The sequence below is a fragment of the Schistocerca americana genome, unplaced genomic scaffold (assembly GCF_021461395.2).
Source record: "Schistocerca americana isolate TAMUIC-IGC-003095 unplaced genomic scaffold, iqSchAmer2.1 HiC_scaffold_282, whole genome shotgun sequence".
NCBI lineage: Eukaryota > Metazoa > Arthropoda > Insecta > Orthoptera > Acrididae > Schistocerca > Schistocerca americana.
In genome coordinates, this window is record NW_025725997.1 from 1 (window position 1) to 22,571 (window position 22,571).

A 22,571-nucleotide genomic window follows, 5' to 3' on the forward strand; every position below is an offset into this window, starting at 1 on the left:
CTGCTCTCGCTGTTCGACAGGTAGCATAAGGCAAGGCGCGCGTTTTCCCACGTTTTCTCGACGACGAGAGCCGGTTGATGTGCATGTAAGCGTAGCATATGAAACAAGAATAGCACGAAGCATTGGTAGTCAGGTGCCAAAGTCGCAGTATGGCATCAGGTGGCGATCGTATGTTTCTGTGGCCACCACTGGTTTGCAGCAAAGTGAATACCGCTAACTGAAAGCACTCTGTTGTAGCCCCAGTGGCGCAATTGGTTAGCGCACGGTACTTATAAGGCAGTAGCCGTGTGCAATGCCGGGGTTGTGAGTTCGAGCCTCACCTGGGGCATACTTTTATTTCTTAGCAGCTGTCTCTGACAGCAACAGGAGGCTAGGTTTGAGATGTATCAGCTATTTGAGTAACATAATTGTGCATTCGAGACGCTAGCTGCGTCTTCCTCGGTAGTATAGTGGTTAGTATCCCCGCCTGTCACGCGGGAGACCGGGGTTCGATTCCCCGCCGGGGAGGCACATCCGATTTTTAATTGCTGCTCTATCACTCGCTGAACTTAGTGTAGGTCGTTTGCGGCTACTAGCACCATATCTCTCGCACACAGGCACCTGTCTACAGCGCATCCTCGGTAGTATAGTGGTTAGTATCCCCGCCTGTCACGCGGGAGACCGGGGTTCGATTCCCCGCCCGGGGAGATGCGATTTTTATCTCACAACCCTGTTCGAGTGTTGCGCGTATGTGGGTCGTAAGAGCATTAACTTTGCGATCGTGGAGTGTAGTTGGCGCAAAATCTTAAAAAATGCTACAACTTAGGAAGTGGTTCTCGCATTCTTCACATTTCAGAATTGCGGGGAATGCTGTTAACGCTGTATCAAAGCACCCCAGCCGACGCTGTGGGCGTAATAATCGAGCTCGGCACAGTCCGCAAAAGAAATAATTTTAGCAGAGCGTGGTTTCGATCCACGGACCTCTGGGTTATGGGCCCAGCACGCTTCCACTGCGCCACTCTGCTGCCTGGGGTAGCGCCGGCTCTTCGCCACGTGACGTGGGACACTTGGAAAGTGTTGTCTGCGTCGCTTTCACACGCCTGTATTTAATTGCGTATCATCTCCTACAGCTCTCAGCTTGACTTTGTCTCGACTTTGCTCGACTGACGCTACGCTGACGCTTGCAGGCAGCGATATTTACCACGATCGACTCGACATGCAGCTGCGAGATGCACAGGAGCAACAAAGCACTCCACGGTGCGGCGACATACGAAATCCACTGCCCAGCTACGCGTCGGCAACTAACAAAACGCCGACCCTGCCAGGATTCGAACCTGGAATCTTCTGATCCGTAGTCAGACGCGTTATCCGTTGCGCCACAGGGCCAGTGGCAGCATTTCTTTCTACGAGACAAGTGCAATTCGCTTAAGAATCGTGTTCTCCATGGCTGAGCAAGCTCCCAAGGAAGGTACCTTTCGTGCAGCTGCGTGGCCGCAGTGCGCCTGCAGAGCTTAGAGCTTGCCACGCATCTGCTCTCGCTGTTCGACAGGTAGCAGAAGGCAAGGCGCGCGTTTTCCCACGTTTTCTCGACGACGAGAGCCGGTTGATGTGCATGTAAGCGTAGCATATGAAACAAGAATAGCACGAAGCATTGGTAGTCAGGTGCCAAAGTCGCAGTATGGCATCAGGTGGCGATCGTATGTTTCTGTGGCCACCACTGGTTTGCAGCAAAGTGAATACCGCTAACTGAAAGCACTCTGTTGTAGCCCCAGTGGCGCAATTGGTTAGCGCACGGTACTTATAAGGCAGTAAGCCGTGTGCAATGCCGGGGTTGTGAGTTCGAGCCTCACCTGGGGCATACTTTTATTCTTAGCAGCTGTCTCTGACAGCAACAGGAGGCTAGGTTTGAGATGTATCAGCTATTTGAGTAACATAATTGTGCATTCGAGACGCTTAGCTGCGTCTTCCTCGGTAGTATAGTGGTTAGTATCCCCGCCTGTCACGCGGGAGACCGGGGTTCGATTCCCCGCCGGGGAGGCACATCCGATTTTTAATTGCTGCTCTATCACTCGCTGAACTTAGTGTAGGTCGTTTGCGGCTACTAGCACCATATCTCTCGCACACAGGCACCTGTCTACAGCGCATCCTCGGTAGTATAGTGGTTAGTATCCCCGCCTGTCACGCGGGAGACCGGGGTTCGATTCCCCGCCCGGGGAGATGCGATTTTTATCTCACAACCCTGTTCGAGTGTTGCGCGTATGTGGGTCGTAAGAGCATTAACTTTGCGATCGTGGAGTGTAGTTGGCGCAAAATCTTAAAAAATGCTACAACTTAGGAAGTGGTTCTCGCATTCTTCACATTTCAGAATTGCGGGGGAATGCTGTTAACGCTGTATCAAAGCACCCCAGCCGACGCTGTGGGCGTAATAATCGAGCTCGGCACAGTCCGCAAAAGAAATAATTTTAGCAGAGCGTGGTTTCGATCCACGGACCTCTGGGTTATGGGCCCAGCACGCTTCCACTGCGCCACTCTGCTGCCTGGGGTAGCGCCGGCTCTTCGCCACGTGACGTGGGACACTTGGAAAGTGTTGTCTGCGTCGCTTTCACACGCCTGTATTTAATTGCGTATCATCTCCTACAGCTCTCAGCTTGACTTGTCTCGACTTTGCTCGACTGACGCTACGCTGACGCTTGCAGCAGCGATATTTACCACGATCGACTCGACATGCAGCTGCGAGATGCACAGGAGCAACAAAGCACTCCACGGTGCGGCGACATACGAAATCCACTGCCCAGCTACGCGTCGGCAACTAACAAAACGCCGACCCTGCCAGGATTCGAACCTGGAATCTTCTGATCCGTAGTCAGACGCGTTATCCGTTGCGCCACAGGGCCAGTGGCAGCATTTCTTTCTACGAGACAAGTGCAATTCGCTAAGAAACGTGTTCTCCATGGCTGAGCAAGCTCCCAAGGAAGGTACCTTTCGTGCAGCTGCGTGGCCGCAGTGCGCCTGCAGAGCTTAGAGCTTGCCACGCATCTGCTCTCGCTGTTCGACAGGTAGCAGAAGGCAAGGCGCGCGTTTTCCCACGTTTTCTCGACGACGAGAGACGGTTGATGTGCATGTAAGCGTAGCATATGAAACAAGAATAGCACGAAGCATTGGTAGTCAGGTGCCAAAGTCGCAGTATGGCATCAGGTGGCGATCGTATGTTTCTGTGGCCACCACTGGTTTGCAGCAAAGTGAATACCGCTAACTGAAAGCACTCTGTTGTAGCCCCAGTGGCGCAATTGGTTAGCGCACGGTACTTATAAGGCAGTAGCCGTGAGCAATGCCGGGGTTGTGAGTTCGAGCCTCACCTGGGGCATACTTTTATTTCTTAGCAGCTGTCTCTGACAGCAACAGGAGGCTAGGTTTGAGATGTATCAGCTATTTGAGTAACATAATTGTGCATTCGAGACGCTAGCTGCGTCTTCCTCGGTAGTATAGTGGTTAGTATCCCCCGCCTGTCACGCGGGAGACCGGGGTTCGATTCCCCGCCGGGGAGGCACATCCGATTTTTAATTGCTGCTCTATCACTCGCTGAACTTAGTGTAGGTCGTTTGCGGCTACTAGCACCATATCTCTCGCACACAGGCACCTGTCTACAGCGCATCCTCGGTAGTATAGTGGTTAGTATCCCCGCCTGTCACGCGGGAGACGGGGTTCGATTCCCCGCCGGGGAGATGCGATTTTTATCTCACAACCCTGTTCGAGTGTTGCGCGTATGTGGGTCGTAAGAGCATTAACTTTGCGATCGTGGAGTGTAGTTGGCGCAAAATCTTAAAAAATGCTACAACTTAGGAAGTGGTTCTCGCATTCTTCACATTTCAGAATTGCGGGGAATGCTGTTAACGCTGTATCAAAGCACCCCAGCCGACGCTGTGGGCGTAATAATCGAGCTCGGCACAGTCCGCAAAAGAAATAATTTTAGCAGAGCGTGGTTTCGATCCACGGACCTCTGGGTTATGGGCCCAGCACGCTTCCACTGCGCCACTCTGCTGCCTGGGGTAGCGCCGGCTCTTCGCCACGTGACGTGGGACACTTGGAAAGTGTTGTCTGCGTCGCTTTCACACGCCTGTATTTAATTGCGTATCATCTCCTACAGCTCTCAGCTTGACTTGTCTCGACTTTGCTCGACTGACGCTACGCTGACGCTTGCAGGCAGCGATATTTACCACGATCGACTCGACATGCAGCTGCGAGATGCACAGGAGCAACAAAGCACTCCACGGTGCGGCGACATACGAAATCCACTGCCCAGCTACGCGTCGGCAACTAACAAAACGCCGACCCTGCCAGGATTCGAACCTGGAATCTTCTGATCCGTAGTCAGACGCGTTATCCGTTGCGCCACAGGGCCAGTGGCAGCATTTCTTTCTACGAGACAAGTGCAATTCGCTAAGAAACGTGTTCTCCATGGCTGAGCAAGCTCCCAAGGAAGGTACCTTTCGTGCAGCTGCGTGGCCGCAGTGCGCCTGCAGAGCTTAGAGCTTGCCACGCATCTGCTCTCGCTGTTCGACAGGTAGCAGAAGGCAAGGCGCGCGTTTTCCCACGTTTTCTCGACGACGAGAGCCGGTTGATGTGCATGTAAGCGTAGCATATGAAACAAGAATAGCACGAAGCATTGGTAGTCAGGTGCCAAAGTCGCAGTATGGCATCAGGTGGCGATCGTATGTTTCTGTGGCCACCACTGGTTTGCAGCAAAGTGAATACCGCTAACTGAAAGCACTCTGTTGTAGCCCCAGTGGCGCAATTGGTTAGCGCACGGTACTTAAAAGGCAGTAGCCGTGTGCAATGCCGGGGTTGTGAGTTCGAGCCTCACCTGGGGCATACTTTTATTTCTTAGCAGCTGTCTCTGACAGCAACAGGAGGCTAGGTTTGAGATGTATCAGCTATTTGAGTAACATAATTGTGCATTCGAGACGCTAGCTGCGTCTTCCTCGGTAGTATAGTGGTTAGTATCCCCGCCTGTCACGCGGGAGACCGGGGTTCGATTCCCCGCCGGGGAGGCACATCCGATTTTTAATTGCTGCTCTATCACTCGCTGGAACTTAGTGTAGGTCGTTTGCGGCTACTAGCACCATATCTCTCGCACACAGGCACCTGTCTACAGCGCATCCTCGGTAGTATAGTGGTTAGTATCCCCGCCTGTCACGCGGGAGACCGGGGTTCGATTCCCCGCCGGGGAGATGCGATTTTTATCTCACAACCCTGTTCGAGTGTTGCGCGTATGTGGGTCGTAAGAGCATTAACTTTGCGATCGTGGAGTGTAGTTGGCGCAAAATCTTAAAAAATGCTACAACTTAGGAAGTGGTTCTCGCATTCTTCACATTTCAGAATTGCGGGGAATGCTGTTAACGCTGTATCAAAGCACCCCAGCCGACGCTGTGGGCGTAATAATCGAGCTCGGCACAGTCCGCAAAAGAAATAATTTTAGCAGAGCGTGGTTTCGATCCACGGACCTCTGGGTTATGGGCCCAGCACGCTTCCACTGCGCCACTCTGCTGCCTGGGGTAGCGCCGGCTCTTCGCCACGTGACGTGGGACACTTGGAAAGTGTTGTCTGCGTCGCTTTCACACGCCTGTATTTAATTGCGTATCATCTCCTACAGCTCTCAGCTTGACTTGTCTCGACTTTGCTCGACTGACGCTACGCTGACGCTTGCAGGCAGCGATATTTACCACGATCGACTCGACATGCAGCTGCGAGATGCACAGGAGCAACAAAGCACTCCACGGTGCGGCGACATACGAAATCCACTGCCCAGCTACGCGTCGGCAACTAACAAAACGCCGACCCTGCCAGGATTCGAACCTGGAATCTTCTGATCCGTAGTCAGACGCGTTATCCGTTGCGCCACAGGGCCAGTGGCAGCATTTCTTTCTACGAGACAAGTGCAATTCGCTAAGAAACGTGTTCTCCATGGCTGAGCAAGCTCCCAAGGAAGGTACCTTTCGTGCAGCTGCGTGGCCGCAGTGCGCCTGCAGAGCTTAGAGCTTGCCACGCATCTGCTCTCGCTGTTCGACAGGTAGCAGAAGGCAAGGCGCGCGTTTTCCCACGTTTTCTCGACGACGAGAGCCGGTTGATGTGCATGTAAGCGTAGCATATGAAACAAGAATAGCACGAAGCATTGGTAGTCAGGTGCCAAAGTCGCAGTATGGCATCAGGTGGCGATCGTATGTTTCTGTGGCCACCACTGGTTTGCAGCAAAGTGAATACCGCTAACTGAAAGCACTCTGTTGTAGCCCCAGTGGCGCAATTGGTTAGCGCACGGTACTTATAAGGCAGTAGCCGTGAGCAATGCCGGGGTTGTGAGTTCGAGCCTCACCTGGGGCATACTTTTATTTCTTAGCAGCTGTCTCTGACAGCAACAGGAGGCTAGGTTTGAGATGTATCAGCTATTTGAGTAACATAATTGTGCATTCGAGACGCTAGCTGCGTCTTCCTCGGTAGTATAGTGGTTAGTATCCCCGCCTGTCACGCGGGAGACCGGGGTTCGATTCCCCGCCGGGGAGGCACATCCGATTTTTAATTGCTGCTCTATCACTCGCTGAACTTAGTGTAGGTCGTTTGCGGCTACTAGCACCATATCTCTCGCACACAGGCACCTGTCTACAGCGCATCCTCGGTAGTATAGTGGTTAGTATCCCCGCCTGTCACGCGGGAGACCGGGGTTCGATTCCCCGCCGGGGAGATGCGATTTTTATCTCACAACCCTGTTCGAGTGTTGCGCGTATGTGGGTCGTAAGAGCATTAACTTTGCGATCGTGGAGTGTAGTTGGCGCAAAATCTTAAAAAATGCTACAACTTAGGAAGTGGTTCTCGCATTCTTCACATTTCAGAATTGCGGGGAATGCTGTTAACGCTGTATCAAAGCACCCCAGCCGACGCTGTGGGCGTAATAATCGAGCTCGGCACAGTCCGCAAAAGAAATAATTTTAGCAGAGCGTGGTTTCGATCCACGGACCTCTGGGTTATGGGCCCAGCACGCTTCCACTGCGCCACTCTGCTGCCTGGGGTAGCGCCGGCTCTTCGCCACGTGACGTGGGACACTTGGAAAGTGTTGTCTGCGTCGCTTTCACACGCCTGTATTTAATTGCGTATCATCTCCTACAGCTCTCAGCTTGACTTGTCTCGACTTTGCTCGACTGACGCTACGCTGACGCTTGCAGGCAGCGATATTTACCACGATCGACTCGACATGCAGCTGCGAGATGCACAGGAGCAACAAAGCACTCCACGGTGCGGCGACATACGAAATCCACTGCCCAGCTACGCGTCGGCAACTAACAAAACGCCGACCCTGCCAGGATTCGAACCTGGAATCTTCTGATCCGTAGTCAGACGCGTTATCCGTTGCGCCACAGGGCCAGTGGCAGCATTTCTTTCTACGAGACAAGTGCAATTCGCTAAGAAACGTGTTCTCCATGGCTGAGCAAGCTCCCAAGGAAGGTACCTTTCGTGCAGCTGCGTGGCCGCAGTGCGCCTGCAGAGCTTAGAGCTTGCCACGCATCTGCTCTCGCTGTTCGACAGGTAGCAGAAGGCAAGGCGCGCGTTTTCCCACGTTTTCTCGACGACGAGAGCCGGTTGATGTGCATGTAAGCGTAGCATATGAAACAAGAATAGCACGAAGCATTGGTAGTCAGGTGCCAAAGTCGCAGTATGGCATCAGGTGGCGATCGTATGTTTCTGTGGCCACCACTGGTTTGCAGCAAAGTGAATACCGCTAACTGAAAGCACTCTGTTGTAGCCCCAGTGGCGCAATTGGTTAGCGCACGGTACTTATAAGGCAGTAGCCGTGTGCAATGCCGGGGTTGTGAGTTCGAGCCTCACCTGGGGCATACTTTTATTTCTTAGCAGCTGTCTCTGACAGCAACAGGAGGCTAGGTTTGAGATGTATCAGCTATTTGAGTAACATAATTGTGCATTCGAGACGCTAGCTGCGTCTTCCTCGGTAGTATAGTGGTTAGTATCCCCGCCTGTCACGCGGGAGACCGGGGTTCGATTCCCCGCCGGGGAGGCACATCCGATTTTTAATTGCTGCTCTATCACTCGCTGAACTTAGTGTAGGTCGTTTGCGGCTACTAGCACCATATCTCTCGCACACAGGCACCTGTCTACAGCGCATCCTCGGTAGTATAGTGGTTAGTATCCCCGCCTGTCACGCGGGAGACCGGGGTTCGATTCCCCGCCGGGGAGATGCGATTTTTATCTCACAACCCTGTTCGAGTGTTGCGCGTATGTGGGTCGTAAGAGCATTAACTTTGCGATCGTGGAGTGTAGTTGGCGCAAAATCTTAAAAAATGCTACAACTTAGGAAGTGGTTCTCGCATTCTTCACATTTCAGAATTGCGGGGAATGCTGTTAACGCTGTATCAAAGCACCCCAGCCGACGCTGTGGGCGTAATAATCGAGCTCGGCACAGTCCGCAAAAGAAATAATTTTAGCAGAGCGTGGTTTCGATCCACGGACCTCTGGGTTATGGGCCCAGCACGCTTCCACTGCGCCACTCTGCTGCCTGGGGTAGCGCCGGCTCTTCGCCACGTGACGTGGGACACTTGGAAAGTGTTGTCTGCGTCGCTTTCACACGCCTGTATTTAATTGCGTATCATCTCCTACAGCTCTCAGCTTGACTTGTCTCGACTTTGCTCGACTGACGCTACGCTGACGCTTGCAGGCAGCGATATTTACCACGATCGACTCGACATGCAGCTGCGAGATGCACAGGAGCAACAAAGCACTCCACGGTGCGGCGACATACGAAATCCACTGCCCAGCTACGCGTCGGCAACTAACAAAACGCCGACCCTGCCAGGATTCGAACCTGGAATCTTCTGATCCGTAGTCAGACGCGTTATCCGTTGCGCCACAGGGCCAGTGGCAGCATTTCTTTCTACGAGACAAGTGCAATTCGCTAAGAAACGTGTTCTCCATGGCTGAGCAAGCTCCCAAGGAAGGTACCTTTCGTGCAGCTGCGTGGCCGCAGTGCGCCTGCAGAGCTTAGAGCTTGCCACGCATCTGCTCTCGCTGTTCGACAGGTAGCAGAAGGCAAGGCGCGCGTTTTCCCACGTTTTCTCGACGACGAGAGCCGGTTGATGTGCATGTAAGCGTAGCATATGAAACAAGAATAGCACGAAGCATTGGTAGTCAGGTGCCAAAGTCGCAGTATGGCATCAGGTGGCGATCGTATGTTTCTGTGGCCACCACTGGTTTGCAGCAAAGTGAATACCGCTAACTGAAAGCACTCTGTTGTAGCCCCAGTGGCGCAATTGGTTAGCGCACGGTACTTATAAGGCAGTAGCCGTGTGCAATGCCGGGGTTGTGAGTTCGAGCCTCACCTGGGGCATACTTTTATTTCTTAGCAGCTGTCTCTGACAGCAACAGGAGGCTAGGTTTGAGATGTATCAGCTATTTGAGTAACATAATTGTGCATTCGAGACGCTAGCTGCGTCTTCCTCGGTAGTATAGTGGTTAGTATCCCCGCCTGTCACGCGGGAGACCGGGGTTCGATTCCCCGCCGGGGAGGCACATCCGATTTTTAATTGCTGCTCTATCACTCGCTGAACTTAGTGTAGGTCGTTTGCGGCTACTAGCACCATATCTCTCGCACACAGGCACCTGTCTACAGCGCATCCTCGGTAGTATAGTGGTTAGTATCCCCGCCTGTCACGCGGGAGACCGGGGTTCGATTCCCCGCCGGGGAGATGCGATTTTTATCTCACAACCCTGTTCGAGTGTTGCGCGTATGTGGGTCGTAAGAGCATTAACTTTGCGATCGTGGAGTGTAGTTGGCGCAAAATCTTAAAAAATGCTACAACTTAGGAAGTGGTTCTCGCATTCTTCACATTTCAGAATTGCGGGGAATGCTGTTAACGCTGTATCAAAGCACCCCAGCCGACGCTGTGGGCGTAATAATCGAGCTCGGCACAGTCCGCAAAAGAAATAATTTTAGCAGAGCGTGGTTTCGATCCACGGACCTCTGGGTTATGGGCCCAGCACGCTTCCACTGCGCCACTCTGCTGCCTGGGGTAGCGCCGGCTCTTCGCCACGTGACGTGGGACACTTGGAAAGTGTTGTCTGCGTCGCTTTCACACGCCTGTATTTAATTGCGTATCATCTCCTACAGCTCTCAGCTTGACTTGTCTCGACTTTGCTCGACTGACGCTACGCTGACGCTTGCAGGCAGCGATATTTACCACGATCGACTCGACATGCAGCTGCGAGATGCACAGGAGCAACAAAGCACTCCACGGTGCGGCGACATACGAAATCCACTGCCCAGCTACGCGTCGGCAACTAACAAAACGCCGACCCTGCCAGGATTCGAACCTGGAATCTTCTGATCCGTAGTCAGACGCGTTATCCGTTGCGCCACAGGGCCAGTGGCAGCATTTCTTTCTACGAGACAAGTGCAATTCGCTAAGAAACGTGTTCTCCATGGCTGAGCAAGCTCCCAAGGAAGGTACCTTTCGTGCAGCTGCGTGGCCGCAGTGCGCCTGCAGAGCTTAGAGCTTGCCACGCATCTGCTCTCGCTGTTCGACAGGTAGCAGAAGGCAAGGCGCGCGTTTTCCCACGTTTTCTCGACGACGAGAGCCGGTTGATGTGCATGTAAGCGTAGCATATGAAACAAGAATAGCACGAAGCATTGGTAGTCAGGTGCCAAAGTCGCAGTATGGCATCAGGTGGCGATCGTATGTTTCTGTGGCCACCACTGGTTTGCAGCAAAGTGAATACCGCTAACTGAAAGCACTCTGTTGTAGCCCCAGTGGCGCAATTGGTTAGCGCACGGTACTTATAAGGCAGTAGCCGTGTGCAATGCCGGGGTTGTGAGTTCGAGCCTCACCTGGGGCATACTTTTATTTCTTAGCAGCTGTCTCTGACAGCAACAGGAGGCTAGGTTTGAGATGTATCAGCTATTTGAGTAACATAATTGTGCATTCGAGACGCTAGCTGCGTCTTCCTCGGTAGTATAGTGGTTAGTATCCCCGCCTGTCACGCGGGAGACCGGGGTTCGATTCCCCGCCGGGGAGGCACATCCGATTTTTAATTGCTGCTCTATCACTCGCTGAACTTAGTGTAGGTCGTTTGCGGCTACTAGCACCATATCTCTCGCACACAGGCACCTGTCTACAGCGCATCCTCGGTAGTATAGTGGTTAGTATCCCCGCCTGTCACGCGGGAGACCGGGGTTCGATTCCCCGCCGGGGAGATGCGATTTTTATCTCACAACCCTGTTCGAGTGTTGCGCGTATGTGGGTCGTAAGAGCATTAACTTTGCGATCGTGGAGTGTAGTTGGCGCAAAATCTTAAAAAATGCTACAACTTAGGAAGTGGTTCTCGCATTCTTCACATTTCAGAATTGCGGGGAATGCTGTTAACGCTGTATCAAAGCACCCCAGCCGACGCTGTGGGCGTAATAATCGAGCTCGGCACAGTCCGCAAAAGAAATAATTTTAGCAGAGCGTGGTTTCGATCCACGGACCTCTGGGTTATGGGCCCAGCACGCTTCCACTGCGCCACTCTGCTGCCTGGGGTAGCGCCGGCTCTTCGCCACGTGACGTGGGACACTTGGAAAGTGTTGTCTGCGTCGCTTTCACACGCCTGTATTTAATTGCGTATCATCTCCTACAGCTCTCAGCTTGACTTGTCTCGACTTTGCTCGACTGACGCTACGCTGACGCTTGCAGGCAGCGATATTTACCACGATCGACTCGACATGCAGCTGCGAGATGCACAGGAGCAACAAAGCACTCCACGGTGCGGCGACATACGAAATCCACTGCCCAGCTACGCGTCGGCAACTAACAAAACGCCGACCCTGCCAGGATTCGAACCTGGAATCTTCTGATCCGTAGTCAGACGCGTTATCCGTTGCGCCACAGGGCCAGTGGCAGCATTTCTTTCTACGAGACAAGTGCAATTCGCTAAGAAACGTGTTCTCCATGGCTGAGCAAGCTCCCAAGGAAGGTACCTTTCGTGCAGCTGCGTGGCCGCAGTGCGCCTGCAGAGCTTAGAGCTTGCCACGCATCTGCTCTCGCTGTTCGACAGGTAGCAGAAGGCAAGGCGCGCGTTTTCCCACGTTTTCTCGACGACGAGAGCCGGTTGATGTGCATGTAAGCGTAGCATATGAAACAAGAATAGCACGAAGCATTGGTAGTCAGGTGCCAAAGTCGCAGTATGGCATCAGGTGGCGATCGTATGTTTCTGTGGCCACCACTGGTTTGCAGCAAAGTGAATACCGCTAACTGAAAGCACTCTGTTGTAGCCCCAGTGGCGCAATTGGTTAGCGCACGGTACTTATAAGGCAGTAGCCGTGTGCAATGCCGGGGTTGTGAGTTCGAGCCTCACCTGGGGCATACTTTTATTTCTTAGCAGCTGTCTCTGACAGCAACAGGAGGCTAGGTTTGAGATGTATCAGCTATTTGAGTAACATAATTGTGCATTCGAGACGCTAGCTGCGTCTTCCTCGGTAGTATAGTGGTTAGTATCCCCGCCTGTCACGCGGGAGACCGGGGTTCGATTCCCCGCCGGGGAGGCACATCCGATTTTTAATTGCTGCTCTATCACTCGCTGAACTTAGTGTAGGTCGTTTGCGGCTACTAGCACCATATCTCTCGTACACAGGCACCTGTCTACAGCGCATCCTCGGTAGTATAGTGGTTAGTATCCCCGCCTGTCACGCGGGAGACCGGGGTTCGATTCCCCGCCGGGGAGATGCGATTTTTATCTCACAACCCTGTTCGAGTGTTGCGCGTATGTGGGTCGTAAGAGCATTAACTTTGCGATCGTGGAGTGTAGTTGGCGCAAAATCTTAAAAAATGCTACAACTTAGGAAGTGGTTCTCGCATTCTTCACATTTCAGAATTGCGGGGAATGCTGTTAACGCTGTATCAAAGCACCCCAGCCGACGCTGTGGGCGTAATAATCGAGCTCGGCACAGTCCGCAAAAGAAATAATTTTAGCAGAGCGTGGTTTCGATCCACGGACCTCTGGGTTATGGGCCCAGCACGCTTCCACTGCGCCACTCTGCTGCCTGGGGTAGCGCCGGCTCTTCGCCACGTGACGTGGGACACTTGGAAAGTGTTGTCTGCGTCGCTTTCACACGCCTGTATTTAATTGCGTATCATCTCCTACAGCTCTCAGCTTGACTTGTCTCGACTTTGCTCGACTGACGCTACGCTGACGCTTGCAGGCAGCGATATTTACCACGATCGACTCGACATGCAGCTGCGAGATGCACAGGAGCAACAAAGCACTCCACGGTGCGGCGACATACGAAATCCACTGCCCAGCTACGCGTCGGCAACTAACAAAACGCCGACCCTGCCAGGATTCGAACCTGGAATCTTCTGATCCGTAGTCAGACGCGTTATCCGTTGCGCCACAGGGCCAGTGGCAGCATTTCTTTCTACGAGACAAGTGCAATTCGCTAAGAAACGTGTTCTCCATGGCTGAGCAAGCTCCCAAGGAAGGTACCTTTCGTGCAGCTGCGTGGCCGCAGTGCGCCTGCAGAGCTTAGAGCTTGCCACGCATCTGCTCTCGCTGTTCGACAGGTAGCAGAAGGCAAGGCGCGCGTTTTCCCACGTTTTCTCGACGACGAGAGCCGGTTGATGTGCATGTAAGCGTAGCATATGAAACAAGAATAGCACGAAGCATTGGTAGTCAGGTGCCAAAGTCGCAGTATGGCATCAGGTGGCGATCGTATGTTTCTGTGGCCACCACTGGTTTGCAGCAAAGTGAATACCGCTAACTGAAAGCACTCTGTTGTAGCCCCAGTGGCGCAATTGGTTAGCGCACGGTACTTATAAGGCAGTAGCCGTGTGCAATGCCGGGGTTGTGAGTTCGAGCCTCACCTGGGGCATACTTTTATTTCTTAGCAGCTGTCTCTGACAGCAACAGGAGGCTAGGTTTGAGATGTATCAGCTATTTGAGTAACATAATTGTGCATTCGAGACGCTAGCTGCGTCTTCCTCGGTAGTATAGTGGTTAGTATCCCCGCCTGTCACGCGGGAGACCGGGGTTCGATTCCCCGCCGGGGAGGCACATCCGATTTTTAATTGCTGCTCTATCACTCGCTGAACTTAGTGTAGGTCGTTTGCGGCTACTAGCACCATATCTCTCGCACACAGGCACCTGTCTACAGCGCATCCTCGGTAGTATAGTGGTTAGTATCCCCGCCTGTCACGCGGGAGACCGGGGTTCGATTCCCCGCCGGGGAGATGCGATTTTTATCTCACAACCCTGTTCGAGTGTTGCGCGTATGTGGGTCGTAAGAGCATTAACTTTGCGATCGTGGAGTGTAGTTGGCGCAAAATCTTAAAAAATGCTACAACTTAGGAAGTGGTTCTCGCATTCTTCACATTTCAGAATTGCGGGGAATGCTGTTAACGCTGTATCAAAGCACCCCAGCCGACGCTGTGGGCGTAATAATCGAGCTCGGCACAGTCCGCAAAAGAAATAATTTTAGCAGAGCGTGGTTTCGATCCACGGACCTCTGGGTTATGGGCCCAGCACGCTTCCACTGCGCCACTCTGCTGCCTGGGGTAGCGCCGGCTCTTCGCCACGTGACGTGGGACACTTGGAAAGTGTTGTCTGCGTCGCTTTCACACGCCTGTATTTAATTGCGTATCATCTCCTACAGCTCTCAGCTTGACTTGTCTCGACTTTGCTCGACTGACGCTACGCTGACGCTTGCAGGCAGCGATATTTACCACGATCGACTCGACATGCAGCTGCGAGATGCACAGGAGCAACAAAGCACTCCACGGTGCGGCGACATACGAAATCCACTGCCCAGCTACGCGTCGGCAACTAACAAAACGCCGACCCTGCCAGGATTCGAACCTGGAATCTTCTGATCCGTAGTCAGACGCGTTATCCGTTGCGCCACAGGGCCAGTGGCAGCATTTCTTTCTACGAGACAAGTGCAATTCGCTAAGAAACGTGTTCTCCATGGCTGAGCAAGCTCCCAAGGAAGGTACCTTTCGTGCAGCTGCGTGGCCGCAGTGCGCCTGCAGAGCTTAGAGCTTGCCACGCATCTGCTCTCGCTGTTCGACAGGTAGCAGAAGGCAAGGCGCGCGTTTTCCCACGTTTTCTCGACGACGAGAGCCGGTTGATGTGCATGTAAGCGTAGCATATGAAACAAGAATAGCACGAAGCATTGGTAGTCAGGTGCCAAAGTCGCAGTATGGCATCAGGTGGCGATCGTATGTTTCTGTGGCCACCACTGGTTTGCAGCAAAGTGAATACCGCTAACTGAAAGCACTCTGTTGTAGCCCCAGTGGCGCAATTGGTTAGCGCACGGTACTTATAAGGCAGTAGCCGTGTGCAATGCCGGGGTTGTGAGTTCGAGCCTCACCTGGGGCATACTTTTATTTCTTAGCAGCTGTCTCTGACAGCAACAGGAGGCTAGGTTTGAGATGTATCAGCTATTTGAGTAACATAATTGTGCATTCGAGACGCTAGCTGCGTCTTCCTCGGTAGTATAGTGGTTAGTATCCCCGCCTGTCACGCGGGAGACCGGGGTTCGATTCCCCGCCGGGGAGGCACATCCGATTTTTAATTGCTGCTCTATCACTCGCTGAACTTAGTGTAGGTCGTTTGCGGCTACTAGCACCATATCTCTCGCACACAGGCACCTGTCTACAGCGCATCCTCGGTAGTATAGTGGTTAGTATCCCCGCCTGTCACGCGGGAGACCGGGGTTCGATTCCCCGCCGGGGAGATGCGATTTTTATCTCACAACCCTGTTCGAGTGTTGCGCGTATGTGGGTCGTAAGAGCATTAACTTTGCGATCGTGGAGTGTAGTTGGCGCAAAATCTTAAAAAATGCTACAACTTAGGAAGTGGTTCTCGCATTCTTCACATTTCAGAATTGCGGGGAATGCTGTTAACGCTGTATCAAAGCACCCCAGCCGACGCTGTGGGCGTAATAATCGAGCTCGGCACAGTCCGCAAAAGAAATAATTTTAGCAGAGCGTGGTTTCGATCCACGGACCTCTGGGTTATGGGCCCAGCACGCTTCCACTGCGCCACTCTGCTGCCTGGGGTAGCGCCGGCTCTTCGCCACGTGACGTGGGACACTTGGAAAGTGTTGTCTGCGTCGCTTTCACACGCCTGTATTTAATTGCGTATCATCTCCTACAGCTCTCAGCTTGACTTGTCTCGACTTTGCTCGACTGACGCTACGCTGACGCTTGCAGGCAGCGATATTTACCACGATCGACTCGACATGCAGCTGCGAGATGCACAGGAGCAACAAAGCACTCCACGGTGCGGCGACATACGAAATCCACTGCCCAGCTACGCGTCGGCAACTAACAAAACGCCGACCCTGCCAGGATTCGAACCTGGAATCTTCTGATCCGTAGTCAGACGCGTTATCCGTTGCGCCACAGGGCCAGTGGCAGCATTTCTTTCTACGAGACAAGTGCAATTCGCTAAGAAACGTGTTCTCCATGGCTGAGCAAGCTCCCAAGGAAGGTACCTTTCGTGCAGCTGCGTGGCCGCAGTGCGCCTGCAGAGCTTAGAGCTTGCCACGCATCTGCTCTCGCTGTTCGACAGGTAGCAGAAGGCAAGGCGCGCGTTTTCCCACGTTTTCTCGACGACGAGAGCCGGTTGATGTGCATGTAAGCGTAGCATATGAAACAAGAATAGCACGAAGCATTGGTAGTCAGGTGCCAAAGTCGCAGTATGGCATCAGGTGGCGATCGTATGTTTCTGTGGCCACCACTGGTTTGCAGCAAAGTGAATACCGCTAACTGAAAGCACTCTGTTGTAGCCCCAGTGGCGCAATTGGTTAGCGCACGGTACTTATAAGGCAGTAGCCGTGTGCAATGCCGGGGTTGTGAGTTCGAGCCTCACCTGGGGCATACTTTTATTTCTTAGCAGCTGTCTCTGACAGCAACAGGAGGCTAGGTTTGAGATGTATCAGCTATTTGAGTAACATAATTGTGCATTCGAGACGCTAGCTGCGTCTTCCTCGGTAGTATAGTGGTTAGTATCCCCGCCTGTCACGCGGGAGACCGGGGTTCGATTCCCCGCCGGGGAGGCACATCCGATTTTTAATTGCTGCTCTATCACTCGCTGAACTTAGTGTAGGTCGTTTGCGGCTACTAGCACCATATCTCTCGCACACAGGCACCTGTCTACAGCGCATCCTCGGTAGTATAGTGGTTAGTATCCCCGCCTGTCACGCGGGAGACCGGGGTTCGATTCCCCGCCGGGGAGATGCGATTTTTATCTCACAACCCTGTTCGAGTGTTGCGCGTATGTGGGTCGTAAGAGCATTAACTTTGCGATCGTGGAGTGTAGTTGGCGCAAAATCTTAAAAAATGCTACAACTTAGGAAGTGGTTCTCGCATTCTTCACATTTCAGAATTGCGGGGAATGCTGTTAACGCTGTATCAAAGCACCCCAGCCGACGCTGTGGGCGTAATAATCGAGCTCGGCACAGTCCGCAAAAGAAATAATTTTAGCAGAGCGTGGTTTCGATCCACGGACCTCTGGGTTATGGGCCCAGCACGCTTCCACTGCGCCACTCTGCTGCCTGGGGTAGCGCCGGCTCTTCGCCACGTGACGTGGGACACTTGGAAAGTGTTGTCTGCGTCGCTTTCACACGCCTGTATTTAATTGCGTATCATCTCCTACAGCTCTCAGCTTGACTTGTCTCGACTTTGCTCGACTGACGCTACGCTGACGCTTGCAGGCAGCGATATTTACCACGATCGACTCGACATGCAGCTGCGAGATGCACAGGAGCAACAAAGCACTCCACGGTGCGGCGACATACGAAATCCACTGCCCAGCTACGCGTCGGCAACTAACAAAACGCCGACCCTGCCAGGATTCGAACCTGGAATCTTCTGATCCGTAGTCAGACGCGTTATCCGTTGCGCCACAGGGCCAGTGGCAGCATTTCTTTCTACGAGACAAGTGCAATTCGCTAAGAAACGTGTTCTCCATGGCTGAGCAAGCTCCCAAGGAAGGTACCTTTCGTGCAGCTGCGTGGCCGCAGTGCGCCTGCAGAGCTTAGAGCTTGCCACGCATCTGCTCTCGCTGTTCGACAGGTAGCAGAAGGCAAGGCGCGCGTTTTCCCACGTTTTCTCGACGACGAGAGCCGGTTGATGTGCATGTAAGCGTAGCATATGAAACAAGAATAGCACGAAGCATTGGTAGTCAGGTGCCAAAGTCGCAGTATGGCATCAGGTGGCGATCGTATGTTTCTGTGGCCACCACTGGTTTGCAGCAAAGTGAATACCGCTAACTGAAAGCACTCTGTTGTAGCCCCAGTGGCGCAATTGGTTAGCGCACGGTACTTATAAGGCAGTAGCCGTGTGCAATGCCGGGGTTGTGAGTTCGAGCCTCACCTGGGGCATACTTTTATTTCTTAGCAGCTGTCTCTGACAGCAACAGGAGGCTAGGTTTGAGATGTATCAGCTATTTGAGTAACATAATTGTGCATTCGAGACGCTAGCTGCGTCTTCCTCGGTAGTATAGTGGTTAGTATCCCCGCCTGTCACGCGGGAGACCGGGGTTCGATTCCCCGCCGGGGAGGCACATCCGATTTTTAATTGCTGCTCTATCACTCGCTGAACTTAGTGTAGGTCGTTTGCGGCTACTAGCACCATATCTCTCGCACACAGGCACCTGTCTACAGCGCATCCTCGGTAGTATAGTGGTTAGTATCCCCGCCTGTCACGCGGGAGACCGGGGTTCGATTCCCCGCCGGGGAGATGCGATTTTTATCTCACAACCCTGTTCGAGTGTTGCGCGTATGTGGGTCGTAAGAGCATTAACTTTGCGATCGTGGAGTGTAGTTGGCGCAAAATCTTAAAAAATGCTACAACTTAGGAAGTGGTTCTCGCATTCTTCACATTTCAGAATTGCGGGGAATGCTGTTAACGCTGTATCAAAGCACCCCAGCCGACGCTGTGGGCGTAATAATCGAGCTCGGCACAGTCCGCAAAAGAAATAATTTTAGCAGAGCGTGGTTTCGATCCACGGACCTCTGGGTTATGGGCCCAGCACGCTTCCACTGCGCCACTCTGCTGCCTGGGGTAGCGCCGGCTCTTCGCCACGTGACGTGGGACACTTGGAAAGTGTTGTCTGCGTCGCTTTCACACGCCTGTATTTAATTGCGTATCATCTCCTACAGCTCTCAGCTTGACTTGTCTCGACTTTGCTCGACTGACGCTACGCTGACGCTTGCAGGCAGCGATATTTACCACGATCGACTCGACATGCAGCTGCGAGATGCACAGGAGCAACAAAGCACTCCACGGTGCGGCGACATACGAAATCCACTGCCCAGCTACGCGTCGGCAACTAACAAAACGCCGACCCTGCCAGGATTCGAACCTGGAATCTTCTGATCCGTAGTCAGACGCGTTATCCGTTGCGCCACAGGGCCAGTGGCAGCATTTCTTTCTACGAGACAAGTGCAATTCGCTAAGAAACGTGTTCTCCATGGCTGAGCAAGCTCCCAAGGAAGGTACCTTTCGTGCAGCTGCGTGGCCGCAGTGCGCCTGCAGAGCTTAGAGCTTGCCACGCATCTGCTCTCGCTGTTCGACAGGTAGCAGAAGGCAAGGCGCGCGTTTTCCCACGTTTTCTCGACGACGAGAGCCGGTTGATGTGCATGTAAGCGTAGCATATGAAACAAGAATAGCACGAAGCATTGGTAGTCAGGTGCCAAAGTCGCAGTATGGCATCAGGTGGCGATCGTATGTTTCTGTGGCCACCACTGGTTTGCAGCAAAGTGAATACCGCTAACTGAAAGCACTCTGTTGTAGCCCCAGTGGCGCAATTGGTTAGCGCACGGTACTTATAAGGCAGTAGCCGTGTGCAATGCCGGGGTTGTGAGTTCGAGCCTCACCTGGGGCATACTTTTATTTCTTAGCAGCTGTCTCTGACAGCAACAGGAGGCTAGGTTTGAGATGTATCAGCTATTTGAGTAACATAATTGTGCATTCGAGACGCTAGCTGCGTCTTCCTCGGTAGTATAGTGGTTAGTATCCCCGCCTGTCACGCGGGAGACCGGGGTTCGATTCCCCGCCGGGGAGGCACATCCGATTTTTAATTGCTGCTCTATCACTCGCTGAACTTAGTGTAGGTCGTTTGCGGCTACTAGCACCATATCTCTCGCACACAGGCACCTGTCTACAGCGCATCCTCGGTAGTATAGTGGTTAGTATCCCCGCCTGTCACGCGGGAGACCGGGGTTCGATTCCCCGCCGGGGAGATGCGATTTTTATCTCACAACCCTGTTCGAGTGTTGCGCGTATGTGGGTCGTAAGAGCATTAACTTTGCGATCGTGGAGTGTAGTTGGCGCAAAATCTTAAAAAATGCTACAACTTAGGAAGTGGTTCTCGCATTCTTCACATTTCAGAATTGCGGGGAATGCTGTTAACGCTGTATCAAAGCACCCCAGCCGACGCTGTGGGCGTAATAATCGAGCTCGGCACAGTCCGCAAAAGAAATAATTTTAGCAGAGCGTGGTTTCGATCCACGGACCTCTGGGTTATGGGCCCAGCACGCTTCCACTGCGCCACTCTGCTGCCTGGGGTAGCGCCGGCTCTTCGCCACGTGACGTGGGACACTTGGAAAGTGTTGTCTGCGTCGCTTTCACACGCCTGTATTTAATTGCGTATCATCTCCTACAGCTCTCAGCTTGACTTGTCTCGACTTTGCTCGACTGACGCTACGCTGACGCTTGCAGGCAGCGATATTTACCACGATCGACTCGACATGCAGCTGCGAGATGCACAGGAGCAACAAAGCACTCCACGGTGCGGCGACATACGAAATCCACTGCCCAGCTACGCGTCGGCAACTAACAAAACGCCGACCCTGCCAGGATTCGAACCTGGAATCTTCTGATCCGTAGTCAGACGCGTTATCCGTTGCGCCACAGGGCCAGTGGCAGCATTTCTTTCTACGAGACAAGTGCAATTCGCTAAGAAACGTGTTCTCCATGGCTGAGCAAGCTCCCAAGGAAGGTACCTTTCGTGCAGCTGCGTGGCCGCAGTGCGCCTGCAGAGCTTAGAGCTTGCCACGCATCTGCTCTCGCTGTTCGACAGGTAGCAGAAGGCAAGGCGCGCGTTTTCCCACGTTTTCTCGACGACGAGAGCCGGTTGATGTGCATGTAAGCGTAGCATATGAAACAAGAATAGCACGAAGCATTGGTAGTCAGGTGCCAAAGTCGCAGTATGGCATCAGGTGGCGATCGTATGTTTCTGTGGCCACCACTGGTTTGCAGCAAAGTGAATACCGCTAACTGAAAGCACTCTGTTGTAGCCCCAGTGGCGCAATTGGTTAGCGCACGGTACTTATAAGGCAGTAGCCGTGTGCAATGCCGGGGTTGTGAGTTCGAGCCTCACCTGGGGCATACTTTTATTTCTTAGCAGCTGTCTCTGACAGCAACAGGAGGCTAGGTTTGAGATGTATCAGCTATTTGAGTAACATAATTGTGCATTCGAGACGCTAGCTGCGTCTTCCTCGGTAGTATAGTGGTTAGTATCCCCGCCTGTCACGCGGGAGACCGGGGTTCGATTCCCCGCCGGGGAGGCACATCCGATTTTTAATTGCTGCTCTATCACTCGCTGAACTTAGTGTAGGTCGTTTGCGGCTACTAGCACCATATCTCTCGCACACAGGCACCTGTCTACAGCGCATCCTCGGTAGTATAGTGGTTAGTATCCCCGCCTGTCACGCGGGAGACCGGGGTTCGATTCCCCGCCGGGGAGATGCGATTTTTATCTCACAACCCTGTTCGAGTGTTGCGCGTATGTGGGTCGTAAGAGCATTAACTTTGCGATCGTGGAGTGTAGTTGGCGCAAAATCTTAAAAAATGCTACAACTTAGGAAGTGGTTCTCGCATTCTTCACATTTCAGAATTGCGGGGAATGCTGTTAACGCTGTATCAAAGCACCCCAGCCGACGCTGTGGGCGTAATAATCGAGCTCGGCACAGTCCGCAAAAGAAATAATTTTAGCAGAGCGTGGTTTCGATCCACGGACCTCTGGGTTATGGGCCCAGCACGCTTCCACTGCGCCACTCTGCTGCCTGGGGTAGCGCCGGCTCTTCGCCACGTGACGTGGGACACTTGGAAAGTGTTGTCTGCGTCGCTTTCACACGCCTGTATTTAATTGCGTATCATCTCCTACAGCTCTCAGCTTGACTTGTCTCGACTTTGCTCGACTGACGCTACGCTGACGCTTGCAGGCAGCGATATTTACCACGATCGACTCGACATGCAGCTGCGAGATGCACAGGAGCAACAAAGCACTCCACGGTGCGGCGACATACGAAATCCACTGCCCAGCTACGCGTCGGCAACTAACAAAACGCCGACCCTGCCAGGATTCGAACCTGGAATCTTCTGATCCGTAGTCAGACGCGTTATCCGTTGCGCCACAGGGCCAGTGGCAGCATTTCTTTCTACGAGACAAGTGCAATTCGCTAAGAAACGCGTTCTCCATGGCTGAGCAAGCTCCCAAGGAAGGTACCTTTCGTGCAGCTGCGTGGCCGCAGTGCGCCTGCAGAGCTTAGAGCT

The 22,571-nt window shown here is 53.1% G+C and overlaps 75 non-coding genes across 75 annotated transcripts; 45 read left to right on the forward strand and 30 right to left on the reverse strand.

Moving 5' to 3' along the window:
* Nucleotides 1–236: 236 nt before the first annotated feature.
* Trnai-uau lies at nt 237–328 on the forward strand. Its single transcript is given in 2 exon segments — nt 237–274; nt 293–328. It is a non-coding gene; the product is annotated as a tRNA-Ile (tRNA).
* A 107-nt stretch (nt 329–435) lies between these two features.
* Trnad-guc lies at nt 436–507 on the forward strand. Its single transcript has one exon. It is a non-coding gene; the product is annotated as a tRNA-Asp (tRNA).
* A 107-nt stretch (nt 508–614) lies between these two features.
* Trnad-guc lies at nt 615–687 on the forward strand. Its single transcript has one exon. It is a non-coding gene; the product is annotated as a tRNA-Asp (tRNA).
* Nucleotides 688–932: 245 nt separating this feature from the next.
* On the reverse strand, nt 933–1,004 carry Trnam-cau. The gene has a single exon. It is a non-coding gene; the product is annotated as a tRNA-Met (tRNA).
* Nucleotides 1,005–1,292: 288 nt separating this feature from the next.
* Trnar-acg lies at nt 1,293–1,365 on the reverse strand. The gene has a single exon. It is a non-coding gene; the product is annotated as a tRNA-Arg (tRNA).
* A 379-nt stretch (nt 1,366–1,744) lies between these two features.
* Nucleotides 1,745–1,837, forward strand: Trnai-uau. The gene is given in 2 exon segments: nt 1,745–1,782; nt 1,802–1,837. It is a non-coding gene; the product is annotated as a tRNA-Ile (tRNA).
* A 107-nt stretch (nt 1,838–1,944) lies between these two features.
* Nucleotides 1,945–2,016, forward strand: Trnad-guc. The gene has a single exon. It is a non-coding gene; the product is annotated as a tRNA-Asp (tRNA).
* A 107-nt stretch (nt 2,017–2,123) lies between these two features.
* Nucleotides 2,124–2,196, forward strand: Trnad-guc. Its single transcript has one exon. It is a non-coding gene; the product is annotated as a tRNA-Asp (tRNA).
* Nucleotides 2,197–2,442: 246 nt separating this feature from the next.
* Nucleotides 2,443–2,514, reverse strand: Trnam-cau. Its single transcript has one exon. It is a non-coding gene; the product is annotated as a tRNA-Met (tRNA).
* A 286-nt stretch (nt 2,515–2,800) lies between these two features.
* Trnar-acg lies at nt 2,801–2,873 on the reverse strand. The gene has a single exon. It is a non-coding gene; the product is annotated as a tRNA-Arg (tRNA).
* Nucleotides 2,874–3,251: 378 nt separating this feature from the next.
* Trnai-uau lies at nt 3,252–3,343 on the forward strand. Its single transcript is given in 2 exon segments — nt 3,252–3,289; nt 3,308–3,343. It is a non-coding gene; the product is annotated as a tRNA-Ile (tRNA).
* A 107-nt stretch (nt 3,344–3,450) lies between these two features.
* Nucleotides 3,451–3,523, forward strand: Trnad-guc. The gene has a single exon. It is a non-coding gene; the product is annotated as a tRNA-Asp (tRNA).
* Nucleotides 3,524–3,630: 107 nt separating this feature from the next.
* Trnad-guc lies at nt 3,631–3,701 on the forward strand. Its single transcript has one exon. It is a non-coding gene; the product is annotated as a tRNA-Asp (tRNA).
* A 245-nt stretch (nt 3,702–3,946) lies between these two features.
* Trnam-cau lies at nt 3,947–4,018 on the reverse strand. The gene has a single exon. It is a non-coding gene; the product is annotated as a tRNA-Met (tRNA).
* Nucleotides 4,019–4,305: 287 nt separating this feature from the next.
* On the reverse strand, nt 4,306–4,378 carry Trnar-acg. Its single transcript has one exon. It is a non-coding gene; the product is annotated as a tRNA-Arg (tRNA).
* A 378-nt stretch (nt 4,379–4,756) lies between these two features.
* Trnal-uaa lies at nt 4,757–4,848 on the forward strand. Its single transcript is given in 2 exon segments — nt 4,757–4,794; nt 4,813–4,848. It is a non-coding gene; the product is annotated as a tRNA-Leu (tRNA).
* Nucleotides 4,849–4,955: 107 nt separating this feature from the next.
* Trnad-guc lies at nt 4,956–5,027 on the forward strand. The gene has a single exon. It is a non-coding gene; the product is annotated as a tRNA-Asp (tRNA).
* Nucleotides 5,028–5,135: 108 nt separating this feature from the next.
* Trnad-guc lies at nt 5,136–5,207 on the forward strand. The gene has a single exon. It is a non-coding gene; the product is annotated as a tRNA-Asp (tRNA).
* A 245-nt stretch (nt 5,208–5,452) lies between these two features.
* Trnam-cau lies at nt 5,453–5,524 on the reverse strand. Its single transcript has one exon. It is a non-coding gene; the product is annotated as a tRNA-Met (tRNA).
* A 287-nt stretch (nt 5,525–5,811) lies between these two features.
* Nucleotides 5,812–5,884, reverse strand: Trnar-acg. The gene has a single exon. It is a non-coding gene; the product is annotated as a tRNA-Arg (tRNA).
* Nucleotides 5,885–6,262: 378 nt separating this feature from the next.
* On the forward strand, nt 6,263–6,354 carry Trnai-uau. Its single transcript is given in 2 exon segments — nt 6,263–6,300; nt 6,319–6,354. It is a non-coding gene; the product is annotated as a tRNA-Ile (tRNA).
* Nucleotides 6,355–6,461: 107 nt separating this feature from the next.
* On the forward strand, nt 6,462–6,533 carry Trnad-guc. Its single transcript has one exon. It is a non-coding gene; the product is annotated as a tRNA-Asp (tRNA).
* A 107-nt stretch (nt 6,534–6,640) lies between these two features.
* Nucleotides 6,641–6,712, forward strand: Trnad-guc. The gene has a single exon. It is a non-coding gene; the product is annotated as a tRNA-Asp (tRNA).
* A 245-nt stretch (nt 6,713–6,957) lies between these two features.
* Nucleotides 6,958–7,029, reverse strand: Trnam-cau. Its single transcript has one exon. It is a non-coding gene; the product is annotated as a tRNA-Met (tRNA).
* Nucleotides 7,030–7,316: 287 nt separating this feature from the next.
* Trnar-acg lies at nt 7,317–7,389 on the reverse strand. The gene has a single exon. It is a non-coding gene; the product is annotated as a tRNA-Arg (tRNA).
* A 378-nt stretch (nt 7,390–7,767) lies between these two features.
* Nucleotides 7,768–7,859, forward strand: Trnai-uau. The gene is given in 2 exon segments: nt 7,768–7,805; nt 7,824–7,859. It is a non-coding gene; the product is annotated as a tRNA-Ile (tRNA).
* Nucleotides 7,860–7,966: 107 nt separating this feature from the next.
* On the forward strand, nt 7,967–8,038 carry Trnad-guc. The gene has a single exon. It is a non-coding gene; the product is annotated as a tRNA-Asp (tRNA).
* A 107-nt stretch (nt 8,039–8,145) lies between these two features.
* Nucleotides 8,146–8,217, forward strand: Trnad-guc. Its single transcript has one exon. It is a non-coding gene; the product is annotated as a tRNA-Asp (tRNA).
* Nucleotides 8,218–8,462: 245 nt separating this feature from the next.
* Nucleotides 8,463–8,534, reverse strand: Trnam-cau. The gene has a single exon. It is a non-coding gene; the product is annotated as a tRNA-Met (tRNA).
* Nucleotides 8,535–8,821: 287 nt separating this feature from the next.
* On the reverse strand, nt 8,822–8,894 carry Trnar-acg. The gene has a single exon. It is a non-coding gene; the product is annotated as a tRNA-Arg (tRNA).
* A 378-nt stretch (nt 8,895–9,272) lies between these two features.
* Trnai-uau lies at nt 9,273–9,364 on the forward strand. Its single transcript is given in 2 exon segments — nt 9,273–9,310; nt 9,329–9,364. It is a non-coding gene; the product is annotated as a tRNA-Ile (tRNA).
* A 107-nt stretch (nt 9,365–9,471) lies between these two features.
* On the forward strand, nt 9,472–9,543 carry Trnad-guc. The gene has a single exon. It is a non-coding gene; the product is annotated as a tRNA-Asp (tRNA).
* Nucleotides 9,544–9,650: 107 nt separating this feature from the next.
* On the forward strand, nt 9,651–9,722 carry Trnad-guc. The gene has a single exon. It is a non-coding gene; the product is annotated as a tRNA-Asp (tRNA).
* Nucleotides 9,723–9,967: 245 nt separating this feature from the next.
* Nucleotides 9,968–10,039, reverse strand: Trnam-cau. Its single transcript has one exon. It is a non-coding gene; the product is annotated as a tRNA-Met (tRNA).
* A 287-nt stretch (nt 10,040–10,326) lies between these two features.
* On the reverse strand, nt 10,327–10,399 carry Trnar-acg. The gene has a single exon. It is a non-coding gene; the product is annotated as a tRNA-Arg (tRNA).
* A 378-nt stretch (nt 10,400–10,777) lies between these two features.
* Nucleotides 10,778–10,869, forward strand: Trnai-uau. The gene is given in 2 exon segments: nt 10,778–10,815; nt 10,834–10,869. It is a non-coding gene; the product is annotated as a tRNA-Ile (tRNA).
* A 107-nt stretch (nt 10,870–10,976) lies between these two features.
* Trnad-guc lies at nt 10,977–11,048 on the forward strand. The gene has a single exon. It is a non-coding gene; the product is annotated as a tRNA-Asp (tRNA).
* Nucleotides 11,049–11,155: 107 nt separating this feature from the next.
* On the forward strand, nt 11,156–11,227 carry Trnad-guc. Its single transcript has one exon. It is a non-coding gene; the product is annotated as a tRNA-Asp (tRNA).
* Nucleotides 11,228–11,472: 245 nt separating this feature from the next.
* On the reverse strand, nt 11,473–11,544 carry Trnam-cau. Its single transcript has one exon. It is a non-coding gene; the product is annotated as a tRNA-Met (tRNA).
* Nucleotides 11,545–11,831: 287 nt separating this feature from the next.
* Nucleotides 11,832–11,904, reverse strand: Trnar-acg. The gene has a single exon. It is a non-coding gene; the product is annotated as a tRNA-Arg (tRNA).
* Nucleotides 11,905–12,282: 378 nt separating this feature from the next.
* On the forward strand, nt 12,283–12,374 carry Trnai-uau. The gene is given in 2 exon segments: nt 12,283–12,320; nt 12,339–12,374. It is a non-coding gene; the product is annotated as a tRNA-Ile (tRNA).
* A 107-nt stretch (nt 12,375–12,481) lies between these two features.
* Trnad-guc lies at nt 12,482–12,553 on the forward strand. Its single transcript has one exon. It is a non-coding gene; the product is annotated as a tRNA-Asp (tRNA).
* A 107-nt stretch (nt 12,554–12,660) lies between these two features.
* Nucleotides 12,661–12,732, forward strand: Trnad-guc. The gene has a single exon. It is a non-coding gene; the product is annotated as a tRNA-Asp (tRNA).
* A 245-nt stretch (nt 12,733–12,977) lies between these two features.
* Nucleotides 12,978–13,049, reverse strand: Trnam-cau. Its single transcript has one exon. It is a non-coding gene; the product is annotated as a tRNA-Met (tRNA).
* Nucleotides 13,050–13,336: 287 nt separating this feature from the next.
* Trnar-acg lies at nt 13,337–13,409 on the reverse strand. Its single transcript has one exon. It is a non-coding gene; the product is annotated as a tRNA-Arg (tRNA).
* Nucleotides 13,410–13,787: 378 nt separating this feature from the next.
* Nucleotides 13,788–13,879, forward strand: Trnai-uau. The gene is given in 2 exon segments: nt 13,788–13,825; nt 13,844–13,879. It is a non-coding gene; the product is annotated as a tRNA-Ile (tRNA).
* A 107-nt stretch (nt 13,880–13,986) lies between these two features.
* Nucleotides 13,987–14,058, forward strand: Trnad-guc. The gene has a single exon. It is a non-coding gene; the product is annotated as a tRNA-Asp (tRNA).
* A 107-nt stretch (nt 14,059–14,165) lies between these two features.
* On the forward strand, nt 14,166–14,237 carry Trnad-guc. Its single transcript has one exon. It is a non-coding gene; the product is annotated as a tRNA-Asp (tRNA).
* Nucleotides 14,238–14,482: 245 nt separating this feature from the next.
* On the reverse strand, nt 14,483–14,554 carry Trnam-cau. The gene has a single exon. It is a non-coding gene; the product is annotated as a tRNA-Met (tRNA).
* A 287-nt stretch (nt 14,555–14,841) lies between these two features.
* Trnar-acg lies at nt 14,842–14,914 on the reverse strand. Its single transcript has one exon. It is a non-coding gene; the product is annotated as a tRNA-Arg (tRNA).
* A 378-nt stretch (nt 14,915–15,292) lies between these two features.
* Trnai-uau lies at nt 15,293–15,384 on the forward strand. The gene is given in 2 exon segments: nt 15,293–15,330; nt 15,349–15,384. It is a non-coding gene; the product is annotated as a tRNA-Ile (tRNA).
* A 107-nt stretch (nt 15,385–15,491) lies between these two features.
* Nucleotides 15,492–15,563, forward strand: Trnad-guc. The gene has a single exon. It is a non-coding gene; the product is annotated as a tRNA-Asp (tRNA).
* A 107-nt stretch (nt 15,564–15,670) lies between these two features.
* On the forward strand, nt 15,671–15,742 carry Trnad-guc. Its single transcript has one exon. It is a non-coding gene; the product is annotated as a tRNA-Asp (tRNA).
* A 245-nt stretch (nt 15,743–15,987) lies between these two features.
* Trnam-cau lies at nt 15,988–16,059 on the reverse strand. Its single transcript has one exon. It is a non-coding gene; the product is annotated as a tRNA-Met (tRNA).
* Nucleotides 16,060–16,346: 287 nt separating this feature from the next.
* Nucleotides 16,347–16,419, reverse strand: Trnar-acg. Its single transcript has one exon. It is a non-coding gene; the product is annotated as a tRNA-Arg (tRNA).
* A 378-nt stretch (nt 16,420–16,797) lies between these two features.
* Nucleotides 16,798–16,889, forward strand: Trnai-uau. Its single transcript is given in 2 exon segments — nt 16,798–16,835; nt 16,854–16,889. It is a non-coding gene; the product is annotated as a tRNA-Ile (tRNA).
* Nucleotides 16,890–16,996: 107 nt separating this feature from the next.
* On the forward strand, nt 16,997–17,068 carry Trnad-guc. Its single transcript has one exon. It is a non-coding gene; the product is annotated as a tRNA-Asp (tRNA).
* Nucleotides 17,069–17,175: 107 nt separating this feature from the next.
* On the forward strand, nt 17,176–17,247 carry Trnad-guc. The gene has a single exon. It is a non-coding gene; the product is annotated as a tRNA-Asp (tRNA).
* Nucleotides 17,248–17,492: 245 nt separating this feature from the next.
* Trnam-cau lies at nt 17,493–17,564 on the reverse strand. The gene has a single exon. It is a non-coding gene; the product is annotated as a tRNA-Met (tRNA).
* Nucleotides 17,565–17,851: 287 nt separating this feature from the next.
* Trnar-acg lies at nt 17,852–17,924 on the reverse strand. The gene has a single exon. It is a non-coding gene; the product is annotated as a tRNA-Arg (tRNA).
* A 378-nt stretch (nt 17,925–18,302) lies between these two features.
* Trnai-uau lies at nt 18,303–18,394 on the forward strand. The gene is given in 2 exon segments: nt 18,303–18,340; nt 18,359–18,394. It is a non-coding gene; the product is annotated as a tRNA-Ile (tRNA).
* Nucleotides 18,395–18,501: 107 nt separating this feature from the next.
* Trnad-guc lies at nt 18,502–18,573 on the forward strand. Its single transcript has one exon. It is a non-coding gene; the product is annotated as a tRNA-Asp (tRNA).
* Nucleotides 18,574–18,680: 107 nt separating this feature from the next.
* Nucleotides 18,681–18,752, forward strand: Trnad-guc. Its single transcript has one exon. It is a non-coding gene; the product is annotated as a tRNA-Asp (tRNA).
* A 245-nt stretch (nt 18,753–18,997) lies between these two features.
* On the reverse strand, nt 18,998–19,069 carry Trnam-cau. The gene has a single exon. It is a non-coding gene; the product is annotated as a tRNA-Met (tRNA).
* A 287-nt stretch (nt 19,070–19,356) lies between these two features.
* Nucleotides 19,357–19,429, reverse strand: Trnar-acg. Its single transcript has one exon. It is a non-coding gene; the product is annotated as a tRNA-Arg (tRNA).
* Nucleotides 19,430–19,807: 378 nt separating this feature from the next.
* On the forward strand, nt 19,808–19,899 carry Trnai-uau. The gene is given in 2 exon segments: nt 19,808–19,845; nt 19,864–19,899. It is a non-coding gene; the product is annotated as a tRNA-Ile (tRNA).
* Nucleotides 19,900–20,006: 107 nt separating this feature from the next.
* On the forward strand, nt 20,007–20,078 carry Trnad-guc. Its single transcript has one exon. It is a non-coding gene; the product is annotated as a tRNA-Asp (tRNA).
* A 107-nt stretch (nt 20,079–20,185) lies between these two features.
* On the forward strand, nt 20,186–20,257 carry Trnad-guc. The gene has a single exon. It is a non-coding gene; the product is annotated as a tRNA-Asp (tRNA).
* Nucleotides 20,258–20,502: 245 nt separating this feature from the next.
* Trnam-cau lies at nt 20,503–20,574 on the reverse strand. The gene has a single exon. It is a non-coding gene; the product is annotated as a tRNA-Met (tRNA).
* Nucleotides 20,575–20,861: 287 nt separating this feature from the next.
* On the reverse strand, nt 20,862–20,934 carry Trnar-acg. Its single transcript has one exon. It is a non-coding gene; the product is annotated as a tRNA-Arg (tRNA).
* A 378-nt stretch (nt 20,935–21,312) lies between these two features.
* On the forward strand, nt 21,313–21,404 carry Trnai-uau. Its single transcript is given in 2 exon segments — nt 21,313–21,350; nt 21,369–21,404. It is a non-coding gene; the product is annotated as a tRNA-Ile (tRNA).
* A 107-nt stretch (nt 21,405–21,511) lies between these two features.
* On the forward strand, nt 21,512–21,583 carry Trnad-guc. The gene has a single exon. It is a non-coding gene; the product is annotated as a tRNA-Asp (tRNA).
* Nucleotides 21,584–21,690: 107 nt separating this feature from the next.
* Trnad-guc lies at nt 21,691–21,762 on the forward strand. Its single transcript has one exon. It is a non-coding gene; the product is annotated as a tRNA-Asp (tRNA).
* Nucleotides 21,763–22,007: 245 nt separating this feature from the next.
* On the reverse strand, nt 22,008–22,079 carry Trnam-cau. The gene has a single exon. It is a non-coding gene; the product is annotated as a tRNA-Met (tRNA).
* A 287-nt stretch (nt 22,080–22,366) lies between these two features.
* On the reverse strand, nt 22,367–22,439 carry Trnar-acg. Its single transcript has one exon. It is a non-coding gene; the product is annotated as a tRNA-Arg (tRNA).
* Between the last annotated feature and the right edge of the window lie 132 nt (nt 22,440–22,571).